At 39.3% G+C, this 15984-nt stretch overlaps 1 protein-coding gene across 2 annotated transcripts in view; it reads right to left on the bottom strand.

Moving 5' to 3' along the window:
• JAKMIP2 (janus kinase and microtubule interacting protein 2) overlaps nt 1-15984 on the bottom strand; it is a 1408623-nt gene that overhangs the window by 1119486 nt on the left and 273153 nt on the right. The gene's annotated exons all lie outside the window — the stretch shown is intronic.

Below are 15984 nucleotides of genomic sequence, written 5' to 3'. Positions count from 1 at the left end.
CACCTAGTCAGCTGAAGGAGCACATCAACATCAAAGAGATGAGAGCTCTTATGTTGGTTCTTCAGGCCTTTCATCCTTTCTTCTATCCGGGGCTTCTCAAGGAGTTCACAGACAATACCACAGTTACGTGTTATATCAACAAATAGGGGGGAACAAGATCTTACCTTCTTTGCCAGCTGGCACTTCTGGTATGGGATCAGACTATCAAGTATCAAGTGACTCTTCAGGCAGCTTATATTCCTTCAGATCAGAACATTGTGGGGGATACTCTGAGCAGGTCCTTCACTCAGTCCCATGAATCGATGCTTCATAGGGATGTGTTTCTGGACATTGTTCACCAGTGGGGTACTCCTCAAGGAGATCTCTTTGCCTCCCCTATGAACAGACAACTTCCTCTGTTTTTTTGCCAGAGTACCAGATCCTCTGGTATGTAAAGTGGACGCCCTCTCATTTTCTTGGAAGGGAATTTTTTTATGCATTCCCTCCCCTTCCTCTCATTCCAACAATCCTGTTCAAGATTCAACAGGATGCTCCCAAAATCTTGTTGGTGACTCCCTTTTGGCTGTGACACCACTGGTTCCCTCTACTTCTGCATCTAGGCAAGGGCAATCATCATACGTTACTTCACAGGGTGGATCTCCTCACACAAGACAAGGGGTCTTTCATCCATCCCCACCTGTCCACACTTCAATTGACAAAGTGGGTGATAGGTTTTGATCCCTCATAGACACCTTTTTTTCTGAGGACTTGCTGCAGGTCCTGCAGGAGGTCAGGAAACCTACTGCTATGAAATCCTACTTGTCTAAATGGGAGAGGTTTTCTATTTGGTGTCTTTCGCATGACCTGGACCCACTTTCTGTGGATGTTCCTTTGGTTCTGTCTTATATGTGTAAGTTGCTCAATGCTGGTTCGGCCTATTCTTTTATTAAGGCCCACTTATCAGCTCTTTCTATTTGCCTGCCTTTAACTCCCCCCGTTAGCTTCTATATTTGAGGCTAAGCAATTTCTTAATGGCGTCTTTAATATTAGACCGCCCAGGAAGCCTGTTCCTGCTCCCTGGGATCTTAATTTCAGTCTGGAAAAACTGACTAAGGCTCCTTTTGAGCCTGCTGTTTCAGCTTCCTTGCAACATTGTTCTTGAAAGACAGTTCTTTTGTTAGCTCTTATTTCTGCCAGACAGGTGTCTGAGTTGCAAGTCCTTATGGCTTGTCCACCTTTTTTGATATATCATGAGGACAGGGTGTCATTGCGTACTAATCCTTCTTTCATGCCCAAGGTGGTTAATGAGTTATCCCTTAATCAGTCTATTAATTTGCCTACTTTTTTCCCCTCTCTGCAATCTGACTGTGAGAGGATGCTGCATACCTTAGATGTGCATAAATAGCTTAGATTTTATTTGAATAAAACTAAAGCCATTAGAAAATTAGACCAGTTATTTGTTTCATTTCATCCTAGGTCTTTAAGTTTGGCTGTTTCCAAGCAAACAATTTCTACTTGGATTTCAAAGGCAGTTTCCTTTTGTTGCACTTTTCATGGCAAGAGTCTTCCTTCTTCTGTAAAGGCTTATTCTACTAGAGATGTGGCTTTTTCTGGTGTTTTTGTCCAAGGGATTAGACACTAATTCTATTCCTGAAACTTCTACCTGGACTTCTGTGCATACCTTTACCAAACATTACCATTTGGATGGAATATCCAGGGCTAGAGCTGGTTTTGTTGATGCTATTCTTCGTGGCTTCTTAGAGGGCTCTGCTGCTTCTTCCTCCTTCCAAGTTTCTTCTTCAGCTTTGGCCTCTCCAATTTGTAATGAATACTGCAGCGGTGAATGTTAAGAACATAGTACAGTGGTGTAAAATCTTACCATAATGGTAGATGTCCTTGCCTTCAGCACTGCAATATTCACTCCTTCCCTCCATCCCCCTGTTTTTTTCCTTCCTGAATGTGCAGGTTCTCTGGTTTTCCTTGGAATGCTGTTCCTCCTGGGGCAATCAGTTGTGAGGATGTTAAGCCTGAACATCACCTTTATGCCCTACGCTGCACAAAGAGTGTGAAGGTGCTGTTCAGCGTACCTTAAAGCAACAGCAGACTTTGATAAACTGGCCAGATTATGGTCTTTATGGCAGGGAATCCCATCTGTAATGGATACTGCAGCAGTGAAGACAAGGACATCTACCATTATGGTAAGATTTTACACAACTGTACTTGTTTGGAGTTTGCGATATGCTCTGAGATGTTTCAGCTTTGCATTTGGTATTTTTTAATTAGTTTGTGCTTAAAATGTTGTTGTTTCAACTATCACAGCTACAATTCTCAGAATTCCAACAGGAACCTGTTGTTTGCTGTGCTTTTTGTGGTTTGTTATCATTTTGTCCTGCAGCAGTTTTTTCTTTCAGTTCTCTTACAGTTTTCTGTTATGCACATGCTGTTTTTTAGCTTGTTTTTTAGCTCTTTACATTTAGATTTTATTCTTTTTTATGATGGGGTGTTGTGCACAGTACTTTTTTCACTGCTCTGTTGTTGTGTAGGTGTTGTTATTTATTTGTTGTTGTGGGCTTGCTTCTTATTGCATGCGGTTGCATGCTAATACTGTTTTGCTCCAGCTCCACAGTGTAGAAGGCATCATCCTTGACTAAGACGTAGATAATTTCATGTTAATTATACCATTTGTACTGGAGGAACAATGTGGAGTAGGGGGGAAGTGCGTAGCACATACCAGCTTGCCCATCCTAGATGGAAGGAGATAGTCCAACTTGCTGCAATACCAGCACCTACTGCAGAGAGAGGTGTCACTACATCCACTTGGCTCTGTGAAAACATGTTCACATCACAGCATTCATGGGGTACTGGTGGAAATGTTTATGCCCACAGAAGAAGACACTACAGGGCCGATGCATCTGAAAGTGTGCAAGGCAGCCACCAAAGGGGGAGTACTAAGGACCTAGAATTGGAAAATAATATGGTAGCTGCCTCAAACATAACCTCCCCTCCATTGTCTCCATTGTTTCTCACCCCAAAGGAGAAGGCATCACCAACTGCCTGGATTGAGGATTGCCTGAAGTAAGGATAAAAAGTTTTTATTACAGTTTTAAACATGTTTATTGATGTCAATTTTGTGACATATTTTGGTTCAGTGGCATTTGTAATACATTAGCATTGTGTATTTTAGGCTTTTGTAGTTTGGTAATTTCACTTTTTTCACTGGTGAATGTGAGATTTTAATGTTATAGTACTTTGCATTAAAGTTTTGGTCGTTTGTGGTGGTGTATATTTTAATGTTCTTAGTTTGAATATTTAAATATTTAACTGTGTTTTACACTGTGCATACTGAAGTTTGGCAATGTAGTTTATGAGCCTTGCCATGTACATATTTGGAAGATGTAATCAAAGTGCACATATTTATAATCCTTCCCCTTAATCAGAGTAGATAAGTGATCTGTGTTTTGTGTGTACGTTTTACTCTCTAGGGGCTGAAGGTAATGATATATATATATATATATTAAGTGCTAGTGATCTGGTCAAAATGAGTATTAGGTCAGCAGCAACTACAGAGTCGACTGCATATGGTTGACTAGGCAGCTGATGGACAGGTGTGCAAGACTGCATAAATCCAGGGGTGGGGAAGCTTGCCCTTACCCCTCGTCTGTGAGATCTCAAAGTTAGTGCACATAAATATCAGGGGTGTGGATACAAAAGGGAGACCTGCCCCTACAAAAACAATGTCTTATTTTATATTTTAAAGTTAAAGATTGCAATCACCGAGGCTATTTCTCAGCACAAGAGTACTGGCTTGTCAACCTTGGCATTTTCATTTTTTCGATGTCAACTTCATGCCAGTCAGGAATGGATGTTTCATTCATTAGTGGTCCATCTGTATAGATATAAATAGATGGACAAGGCGGACATTTGCATGTCTGTGAAAACTGCACATGTGTATTGAGAGTCTACATTAAATTTACAAACAATAAGGCATTTAATCTTGTGTTAATTTACTTAGTCATGCTCGTGTATATTCAAATCTATTCACATCCCCATTTCCCTTGTTTTTTCACATGGGGTCTGGATGTCACTTCAACAGTAGCAATGATCTACAGCCAAGGATCACACTGCCAGGTGGCTAGCCCTGATACACTTGTTATTCAATCTCAGCCACTCACACCTATGGCTAATTTAAGGTGTCCAGTCCACCTACTGCATATCTTTGGAAATGTGGCAGGAAACTGGAGCATCTAGAGAAAACCCATGCGAACAGAGGGAGGACATGCAGACTCTGCACAGAAGGTACCCCAGCTGACAAACCAGAGAACCTCTTGCTGTGAGGCAATGCTGCTATCTGCTGTGCCATAGATATGCTCCATTAAATAAGTTGCTTAATAACACCCAGAACTGCATTTAAATATTGAGTCAGTCAGCATCACTATTATTACAAATCGCATTGCAAATTATTTTACTTTCTGCACCAGAGGATTCAGCAAAACAATTTAAAAGTTTTTTTTTAAGTTACAAAGAAGGGGACAAGAAATGAAAGAAAGAAGAAAACTTTTAAATGTTTAATGACGGGTTTAATAGGCAAACAGTTACAGAAGATCCATGTTTCCTCTTTTGAGATCTGTGGTGTTTTAACAAATGTTTCGGATTTGCAGAGGTATTGCCTTTGGTTGGTTTTCACTGTATCCAAATGGCCTGCTCTCCAGAACAGACAAATTAAGCTGTGAGACTTGCTATAGGTTTTGCATATGGCTGAATACATTCTGATAGGCTCTGATAAGCTGTATACTGGAAAGTGTGTGACCCGTCCAACTGGTGCCTCATTCAAGAATTTCACCACAGTAGTAAGGCATTAATGCTAACAGGATTACTACACTGCTCTGTTGTTGTGTAGGTGTTGTTATTTATTTGATGGGGTGTTGTGCACAGTACTTTTTTCACTGCTCTGTTGTTGTGTAGGTGTTGTTATTTATTTGATGGGGTGTTGTGCACAGTACTTTTTCACTGCTCTGTTGTTGTGTAGGTGTTGTTATTTATTTGATGGGGTGTTGTGCACAGTACTTTTCACTGCTCTGTTGTTGTGTAGGTGTTGTTATTTATTTGATGGGGTGTTGTGCACAGTACTTTTTCACTGCTCTGTTGTTGTGTAGGTGTTGTTATTTATTTGATGGGGTGTTGTGCACAGTACTTTTTCACTGCTCTGTTGTTGTGTAGGTGTTGTTATTTATTTGATGGGGTGTTGTGCACAGTACTTTTCACTGCTCTGTTGTTGTGTAGGTGTTGTTATTTATTTGATGGGGTGTTGTGCACAGTACTTTTTCACTGCTCTGTTGTTGTGTAGGTGTTGTTATTTATTTGATGGGGTGTTGTGCACAGTACTTTTTCACTGCTCTGTTGTTGTGTAGGTGTTGTTATTTATTTGATGGGGTGTTGTGCACAGTACTTTTTCACTGCTCTGTTGTTGTGTAGGTGTTGTTATTTATTTGATGGGGTGTTGTGCACAGTACTTTTCACTGCTGTGTTGTTGTGTAGGTGTTGTTATTTATTTGATGGGGTGTTGTGCACAGTACTTTTTTCACTGCTCTGTTGTTGTGTAGGTGTTGTTATTTATTTGATGGGGTGTTGTGCACAGTACTTTTTCACTGCTCTGTTGTTGTGTAGGTGTTGTTATTTATTTGATGGGGTGTTGTGCACAGTACTTTTTCACTGCTCTGTTGTTGTGTAGGTGTTGTTATTTATTTGATGGGGTGTTGTGCACAGTACTTTTTCACTGCTCTGTTGTTGTGTAGGTGTTGTTATTTATTTGATGGGGTGTTGTGCACAGTACTTTTCACTGCTCTGTTGTTGTGTAGGTGTTGTTATTTATTTGATGGGGTGTTGTGCACAGTACTTTTTTCACTGCTCTGTTGTTGTGTAGGTGTTGTTATTTATTTGATGGGGTGTTGTGCACAGTACTTTTTTCACTGCTCTGTTGTTGAGTAGGTGTTGTTATTTATTTGATGGGGTGTTGTGCACAGTACTTTTTCACTGCTCTGTTGTTGTGTAGGTGTTGTTATTTATTTGATGGGGTGTTGTGCACAGTACTTTTTCACTGCTCTGTTGTTGTGTAGGTGTTGTTATTTATTTGATGGGGTGTTGTGCACAGTACTTTTTCACTGCTCTGTTGTTGTGTAGGTGTTGTTATTTATTTGATGGGGTGTTGTGCACAGTACTTTTTCACTGCTCTGTTGTTGTGTAGGTGTTGTTATTTATTTGATGGGGTGTTGTGCACAGTACTTTTCACTGCTCTGTTGTTGTGTAGGTGTTGTTATTTATTTGATGGGGTGTTGTGCACAGTACTTTTTCACTGCTCTGTTGTTGTGTAGGTGTTGTTATTTATTTGATGGGGTGCTGTGCACAGTACTTTTTTCACTGCTCTGTTGTTGTGTAGGTGTTGTTATTTATTTGATGGGGTGTTGTGCACAGTACTTTTTTCACTGCTCTGTTGTTGTGTAGGTGTTGTTATTTATTTGATGGGGTGTTGTGCACAGTACTTTTTCACTGCTCTGTTGTTGTGTAGGTGTTGTTATTTATTTGATGGGGTGTTGTGCACAGTACTTTTCACTGCTCTGTTGTTGTGTAGGTGTTGTTATTTATTTGATGGGGTGTTGTGCACAGTACTTTTTCACTGCTCTGTTGTTGTGTAGGTGTTGTTATTTATTTGATGGGGTGTTGTGCACAGTACTTTTTCACTGCTCTGTTGTTGTGTAGGTGTTGTTATTTATTTGATGGGGTGTTGTGCACAGTACTTTTCACTGCTCTGTTGTTGTGTAGGTGTTGTTATTTATTTGATGGGGTGTTGTGCACAGTACTTTTTCACTGCTCTGTTGTTGTGTAGGTGTTGTTATTTATTTGATGGGGTGTTGTGCACAGTACTTTTTCACTGCTCTGTTGTTGTGTAGGTGTTGTTATTTATTTGATGGGGTGTTGTGCACAGTACTTTTCACTGCTCTGTTGTTGTGTAGGTGTTGTTATTTATTTGATGGGGTGTTGTGCACAGTACTTTTTCACTGCTCTGTTGTTGTGTAGGTGTTGTTATTTATTTGATGGGGTGTTGTGCACAGTACTTTTCACTGCTCTGTTGTTGTGTAGGTGTTGTTATTTATTTGATGGGGTGTTGTGCACAGTACTTTTTCACTGCTCTGTTGTTGTGTAGGTGTTGTTATTTATTTGATGGGGTGTTGTGCACAGTACTTTTTCACTGCTCTGTTGTTGTGTAGGTGTTGTTATTTATTTGATGGGGTGTTGTGCACAGTACTTTTTCACTGCTCTGTTGTTGTGTAGGTGTTGTTATTTATTTGATGGGGTGTTGTGCACAGTACTTTTCACTGCTCTGTTGTTGTGTAGGTGTTGTTATTTATTTGATGGGGTGTTGTGCACAGTACTTTTTCACTGCTCTGTTGTTGTGTAGGTGTTGTTATTTATTTGATGGGGTGTTGTGCACAGTACTTTTCACTGCTCTGTTGTTGTGTAGGTGTTGTTATTTATTTGATGGGGTGTTGTGCACAGTATTTTTCACTGCTCTGTTGTTGTGTAGGTGTTGTTATTTATTTGATGGGGTGTTGTGCACAGTACTTTTTCACTGCTCTGTTGTTGTGTAGGTGTTGTTATTTATTTGATGGGGTGTTGTGCACAGTACTTTTTCACTGCTCTGTTGTTGTGTAGGTGTTGTTATTTATTTGATGGGGTGTTGTGCAAAGTACTTTTCACTGCTCTGTTGTTGTGTAGGTGTTGTTATTTATTTGATGGGGTGTTGTGCACAGTACTTTTTCACTGCTCTGTTGTTGTGTAGGTGTTGTTATTTATTTGATGGGGTGTTGTGCACAGTACTTTTTCACTGCTCTGTTGTTGTGTAGGTGTTGTTATTTATTTGATGGGGTGTTGTGCACAGTACTTTTTCACTGCTCTGTTGTTGTGTAGGTGTTGTTATTTATTTGATGGGGTGTTGTGCACAGTACTTTTTCACTGCTCTGTTGTTGTGTAGGTGTTGTTATTTATTTGATGGGGTGTTGTGCACAGTACTTTTTTCACTGCTCTGTTGTTGTGTAGGTGTTGTTATTTATTTGATGGGGTGTTGTGCACAGTACTTTTTTCACTGCTCTGTTGTTGTGTAGGTGTTGTTATTTATTTGATGGGGTGTTGTGCACAGTACTTTTTTCACTGCTCTGTTGTTGTGTAGGTGTTGTTATTTATTTGATGGGGTGTTGTGCACAGTACTTTTTTCACTGCTCTGTTGTTGTGTAGGTGTTGTTATTTATTTGTTGCTGTGGGCTTGCTTCTTATTACATGTGGTTGCATGCTAATACTGTTTTGCTCCAGCTCCACAGTGTAGAAGGCATCATCCTTGACTAAGACGTAGATAATTTCATGTTAATTATACCATTTGTACTGAAGGAACAATGTGGAGTAGGGGGGAAGTGAGTAGCACATACCAGCTTGCCCATCCTAGATGGAAGGAGATAGTCCAACTTGCTGCAATACCAGCACCTACTGCAGAGAGAGGTGTCACTACATCCACTTGGCTCTGTGAAAACATGTTCATATCACAGCATTCATGGGGTACTGGTGGAAATGTTTATGCCCACAGAAGAAGACACTACAGGGCCGATGCATCTGAAAGTGTGCAAGGCAGCCACCAAAGGGGGAGTACTAAGGACCTAGAATTGGAAAATAATATTGTAGCTGCCTCAAACATAACCTCCCTCCATTGTTTCTCACCCCAGAGGAGAAGGCATCACCAACTGCCTGGATTGAGGATTGCCTGAAGTAAGGATAAAAAGTTTTTATTACAGTTTTAAACATGTTTATTGATGTCAGTTTTGTGACTTATATTTTGGTTCCGTGGAATTTGTAATACGTTAGTATTGTGTATTTTAGGCTTTTGTAGTTTGGTAATTTCACTTTTTTCACTGGTGAATGTGAGATTTTAATGTTATAGTACTTTGCATTAAAGTTTTGGTCGTTTGTGGTGTATATTTTAATGTTCTTAGTTTGAATATTTAAATATTTAACTGTGTTTTACACTGTGCATACTGAAGTTTGGCGATGTAGTTTTTGAGCCTTGCCATGTACATATTTGGAAGATGTAATCAAAGTGCACATATTTATAATGCTTCCACTTAATAAGAGTAGATAAGTGATCTGTGTTTTGTGTGTACATTTTACTCTCTAGGGGCTGAAGGTAATGATATATATATATATATATATATATATATATATATATATATATATATATAAAGTGCTAGCGATCTGGTCAAAATGAGTATTAGGTCAGCAACTACAGAGTCGACTGCATATGGTTGACTAGGCAGCTGATCGACAGGTGTGCAAGACTGCATAAATCCAGGGGTGGGGAAGCTTGCCCTTACCCCTCGTGTGTGAGATCTCAAAGTTAGTACACATAAATATCAGGGGTGTGGATTCAAAAGGGAGACCTGCCCCTACAAAAACAATGTTTTATTTTATATTTTAAAGTTAAAGATTGCAATCACCGAGGCTATTTCTCAGCACAAGAGTACTGGCTTGTCAACCTTGGCATTTTCATTTTTTTGATGTCAACTTCATGCCAGTCAGGAATGGATGTTTCATTCATTAGTGGTACGTCTGTATAGATATAAATAGATGGACAAGACGGACATTTGTATGTTTGTGAAAACTGCACGTGTGTATTGAGAGTCTACATTAAATTTACAAACAATAAGGCATTTAATTTTGTGTTAATTTACTTAGTCATGTTCGTGTATATTCAAATCTATTCACATCCCCATTTCCCTTGTTTTTTTCACATGGGGTCTGGATGTCACTTCAACAGTAACAATGATCTACAGCCAAGGATCACACTGCCAGGTGGCTAGCCCTGATACACTTGTTATTCAATCTCAGCCACTCACACCTATGGCTAATTTAAGGTGTCAAGTCCACCTACTGCATATCTTTGGAAATGTGGCAGGAAACTGGAGCATCTAGAGAAAACCCATGCGAACAGAGGGAGGACATGCAGACTCTGCACAGAAGGTACCCCAGCTGACAAACCAGAGAACCTCTTGCTGTGAGGCAATGCTGCTATCTGCTGTGCCATAGATATGCTCCATTAAATAAGTTGCTTAATAACACCTATAACTGCATTTAAATATTGAGTTAGTCAGCATTACTATTATTGCAAATCGCATTGCAAATTATTTTACTTTCTGCACCAGAGGATTCAGCAAAACAATTTATTAAGTTACAAAGAAGGGGACAAGAAAGGAAAGAAAGAAGAAAACTTTTAAATGTTTAATGACGGGTTTAATAGGCAAACAGTTACAGAAGATCCATGTTTCCTCTTTTGAGATCTGTGGTGTTTTAACAAATGTTTCGGATTTGCAGAGGTATTGCCTTTGGTTGGTTTTCACTGTATCCAAATGGCCTGCTCTCCAGAACAGACAAATTAGGCTGTGAGACTTGCTATAGGTTTTGCGTATGGCTGAATACATTCTGATAGGCTCTGATAGGCTGTATACTGGAAAGTGTGTGCCCCATTCAACTGGTGCATCATTCAAGAATTTCACCACAGTAGTAAGGCATTAATGCTAACAGGATTACTACACTAAGCCGTCTGATTAACACAGAACTGCTTTCTGAGGACTCCGATAAAACCCTATAAACTAATGTAAAAAAGCCGTCTGATCATAGCTCTCAACCTCTTAGTGCTAGAAATCTGGACAAAGCCTGACAAAATGGGAGCAAAGGCCCAAAAATAGAAACAAATTTTAAATATTGCTCTTATAAACTTAAAAAAGTGATAGAATAACAGGGTTTGTGTTAATTGCCTAACTTTTCTGAAGAATTTGAAGTCTAAAACTCAAATGTATGCCATTATTTAGTGACTTTAATCCTCAAATCATCTCAGTGATTTGGCAGAAAATCACAAATTTTATGAGGAACAGACCAAAACTATAACACGAAAATCTGGACAGTTGAGAGATATGCTTCTGATACTCACTCTGTCCTTTTCTAAAGTTAGTCTTTGCTAGCAAAAACACATTGTAATTGTTTTAGACTACTATATTTATATTTTCATTTATTTTAATGAGAAGTATTTTATCAGCAGTAACTGTAACAACAGTATGTGCTGATTGTAGTAACAGTAATAGCATTTATATGCTAATAAAAGCAAGCTCCAAAAATTTCTTCTCAAATACTGTTGGGACCTAGTATGAAACAATAAGTCAAGAGGCAAACCATTCTAACCACAGCATCTAAAGAAAATAAAATCATACTCTTAGCAGATTGCTAAACCAAACAACATAAGGCACAACAAAGCTGCTCTATTTTGCAGGAAGGCCACTCCCTATTGTATGGGGATTCAAACACTCAAGCTCCCTGTATAGTATTTCCTATAAACTCAGAGAAATAATATTGTTGAGTAACTTGAAAACTCTCCTTTTCATGGGTTCATAGGTAGGTACTAGGCTGTCGGCCCAAGGGCCTATGTAAGCCTAGCCAACAAGGGTCCCTGGCTTTTGCCACCCAAGGAAGTTATTTTCCTGTGCCCCTGTCGAGCAGAGCCACAGAAGTAATCCCCGGGGTGAATTTCCTATTTCCCATCCACTCATCAAGATTTTTCTTGAAGAGTGCTAATGAGGAACTCTGCTTGACATAGATGGGTAGCTTGTTCCAGAGTATGGGAATTCTCCCTCCTCTACTAGTCATATGACCTCATAACAGTATAGTACTTGTGGCAAAGCAAGCTCCAATATACTGCAGCAACATTCAAATGTGACTTTACATAGGTGATATTTTAAGATCTAACTAAAGGGCACATGATTAATGGGCGTTTTTTGTAGTGCTTTGTGCTCTACTGGCCAGCCTTTAACTACTTCTAGTGAAAGGAACTTCAAGAACATACATCTTTTAATATGAAAACAATCTAGTTCTGTTTAGAAAAGACAGCAAAAAGCCAGGCAATGCAGTGACTAGGATAAACAATGAACTGCAAAACCATGTAAATGCCTTATACATATTAAGTAAGTCTACTGCACACAATTGTCCTTTTTCAGAAACATTCTCTGAATAAGTGATTTGCTCAGGTAAGCAAATGGAGGTGGAAGGCATCAAACTGTGTGCTCTGGGGCTACAGGAAGTAGTTCATTAAGAGCTCAAAGCATTAATCCTCTGTGCTAAATACAGGCCAGTTGACTGCCAAATCCTTTATAGAATGTATTCACTAAATTAAATAAGAAATGTTTCATATGGTGATAAATTAGCCTGTAAGTAAATATGTCAGATAGGTACTACAAGCATATTGTAACCATATTTCCCATGTATAAGCTATTTCTCATGAAACAGCTAAATAAAAATACATTTTTGTACCAGACAGATTGCAAAATGTTTCAAAAGGTCATCTTCTGGCCTGATGCTACTTGAAGTCCAACAGATTCTGTAACTATCCTAAGCTCAAAGTTTTTCTTACCGAATTTCAAAAATAAGGTATTCCAGACAATTCAAGACCGCTTTTTTCCCTAAAACTGTCTGCATTGATGATTTTGGCATCAGTTCTTAAAGAGTTACAAAACCCTGTACCAGGTTTTGCTCCATGTAAGAAATCATTCATGGGAAATCTATGCAGTGCATACGCCTTGATTACACAAAGTCTGACAAGCTGGTCTGGAGAGAGAGAGAAACTATACCCATCAAAAAGCTACTGGTGTAAGTAGCCTGATTACACTGAGCACAGAGCCAGAAAACTGACTGTGACCCAGGTAACTGGGTTTGACTAGTGGTCCCGGCAGTGGAAGTCACAGGCAGGAAGGGAAAGTACTGAAAGGTTGTGGCCTCCTCATCCCTCATGGGGGGGGTGCAGTTTCCTTGCTGGAGACTGGGGAAATGACTGCTCATGTTCTGAAGGGAAGGCAAGACTACCTGGATGGTTCACCTTTTGCAGAAGTAAAGGGATGTCCTTCGTGATCAACCCATTACAGGTCCCTTCAGCTGTTCACTGAATGTGTGTGAGGAATATGGCTACAATAATAAAAAAAAAAATCTCGAACCATCCTTAATGGCTACCTGAATGATGGCCTTTCCTAGTCAGCCCTCACATGAATGATGGGCAATAAATGGACCAACTGACCAGGAGTGACATGATGACAGACAGGCAGCAGAGACACAGAGAGTAAGGAAAAAAACACTGGCATAAACAGCGTAATGTGCAAAGATAATGCAGACAATTGCGGTTGATCACTTAGAGTGCTTTACAGCCATATTTGCACCTCAGAAAGCCATATGGGGAAAGTGGCTGAACTACATAAACTAGTAACGGAATCACAGTGGGGAGTTAGCTTCTATTCTATGTCTCAAAATAAATACTAGTGAGACAGATGCCTGGTGTCAAAGCCAGGGTCTCAAGCTCAATGCCAAAAAGTGCATTATCATCCCCTTTGGCAAAAACTCTAACCATGAACTACCACATAGGCGGTAGCCTTCTTAACACTGAAAGTGTGATAAGAGACCTTGGGACACAGGTGGACAGTAGTCTCTCCTTTGATAATTACATCGCCACAGTGGTCAGAAAATCCTTCTACGTGGCACACCTCATCACAAAATGTTTCTCATTCAGAAAAAAAGAGGTCATTGTTCCCCTGTACTCATCACTCATTAGATCCATTATAGAGTACAACTCCCCTTTTTGTATGTACCTCACAAGACATCTACAACAACTGGAAAGGCCGCAGAAATACTACACAAAGAGGATTACTGGCCTCAAACAGATGCCCTATGCAGACCGTCTCAAAAAACTCCAGCTTTACTCTATCGCATATCGCCTACTCAGAGGCGATCTCTGCCTAACATACAAAGCTATGTCAAACCCAGAGCTGTTGGACATGCTTCACTTAAAGAAATCCCACTCCCTCCGAGCCACATGCTCTAGGGACCTAAACCTTGTCACCACAATAAACAGAGCATGCTGGAGGGATAGATTCCTGTCCTAGAGACTTCCCATACTCTGGAACAGACTACCTATCTGTGTCAAACAGAGCTCCTCATTAGCATTCATCAAGAAAAATCTTGATGATTGGATGGGAAATAGGAAATTCACCCCGAGGATCACTTCTATGGCTCTGCTTGACAAGGGCACAGGAAAATAATTTTCTTGGGTGGCAAAACCTTTTTGGCTAGGCTTGTATAGGCCCTAGGGCCAATAGCCTAGTACCTACCTATGAGCCACACCATTTAAGGTGCAGTTCTCAGGCTTCTGGCATTAAGGGTGAAAGTCACAGTCATTACAGGAATGTGTTACAGGTATCCGTACTGTCAGCGAATAAGCATAGCTGGACAACGATTCATTGAGGCCATTTACTTTAATGCAGGATGGCCAAAAATAAGTGTAAGAAAATTAAATAAAATGAGAAGTAAATGAGAAATGATATAAAGTGACATACGCTAATGAAGTGTTCTTTTGTCTATTTGCGAGTCATAGTCGAATTTTCATGCTGTCCGTACATCAATTGTAAAAAGCATAGCTGCTCCTATTATATCTACTTTGCAATCCATGTAGATGCTCGCTGACCCTGTAAAAATGATATAAGTTGTACTTTACCGGCCTTGATCCCTTATGCTGTACCATCACTGTACAGCGATACATAAAAATTTCACATAACCACCAGTCACACAACACCTGTCATCCGCAGAAAAAATGTGATGTAATCCCCATAATAATATATGCATGCAGAGTCCAGCCAAGTAAAGTTGTGCTGAAATGATATTTGTACTATTATTAATACATTCACAGCAGTAAAGAAAGCACATCTGTCTTTTCATTAGCCCCTAACACATTCCTGTAATCATAATACGGTCAGTGACACTCAAGAATCTCCTAATAAAGACACACATCATCTTTGCCATTTCAGTACTTCAGATTAACATCACTGCATTTCTACTGTGTATGCACAATCACTAAAAGACACCAAAGTACATTTTCTCAGTGATCAGTAATCATTTCTACTGCTGTTGTAATTATTTCCAATTTATAAATGACAGCTTATTCACCAAAGCTATTGTAATATGCCCATCATATGAATAAAACAAACATTTCTTACAGTGAACTTAATCTTTCCTCATTTTGAACTGTTTCATAATAATGTTCCATATTCCTGTTATTTTTTTTCTTACTTTACAAAGTCCATGGTTTCCTAAGTAATTTGCCATGTAACTACAGTAATTCCCAGGTAATATGGTGCTTTCAAACTTATTTGCTTAAGTTCAGGATTCTTTACGCATTTTGTATACAGATGAAGCCCTTTTATGTTTATCTCTATGAATCGCAGTAATAGCTCTAAGGCACCTTATCAGTGTAATAGGTCTCCCCTTAACACTTATCCTGAAATACTTTACACATTTGCTTTATGCAGACATACATGCTTGCGCAATACTTATTCAGCGTAAATGACATTTGCATACTCTATGCAGTTTGCCGCTACACTCAGCAGAAACCTGGACTGTGAATACCATCCTAAGTCTCAATAATGTAGTTTCCAGTTCAGTATTTAAGATATTTAAGACATTTGTGTCTGTTTTATGATTACATAAAATTAATTCCACTATGTGTGACAATGTATTGTAAAACATAGAACAAAAGACTGATATATACCTAACGTATACATAGGGAGCTGTTTCACCCTTGTTTCCCTCCCCTTAAACAGTCTTTTCCCTCCAAGTAAGGTCCTAGTTTGCAATAAACATTAAAAGAAGTTTCAGTGAAAAACAAAAAGAATGACAATTTACTAAGTAGGCATTCATTTGCAAATGGACTGCAAATTTCCCTTTTGGCATGTGCTAACAGTCATTAATGGATTCCGTCAATAAGAGACGCCATGATAAAGTGCTCAGCTAATCTCTTACCCAAGGAAACTGAAGTTAAGCTATGCTAACATATTTTGAATCTATGTATCCTTTTCAGTCAATTTTTGAATCTGATCTAATTTAGAT

Source organism: Protopterus annectens, chromosome 4.part0 (assembly GCF_019279795.1).
Source record: "Protopterus annectens isolate FY-2018-M chromosome 4.part0, PAN1.0, whole genome shotgun sequence".
NCBI lineage: Eukaryota > Metazoa > Chordata > Ceratodontiformes > Protopteridae > Protopterus > Protopterus annectens.
Note: the sequence above shows the minus strand (reverse complement) of the source record. Positions and strands in the feature narration are given on the sequence as shown.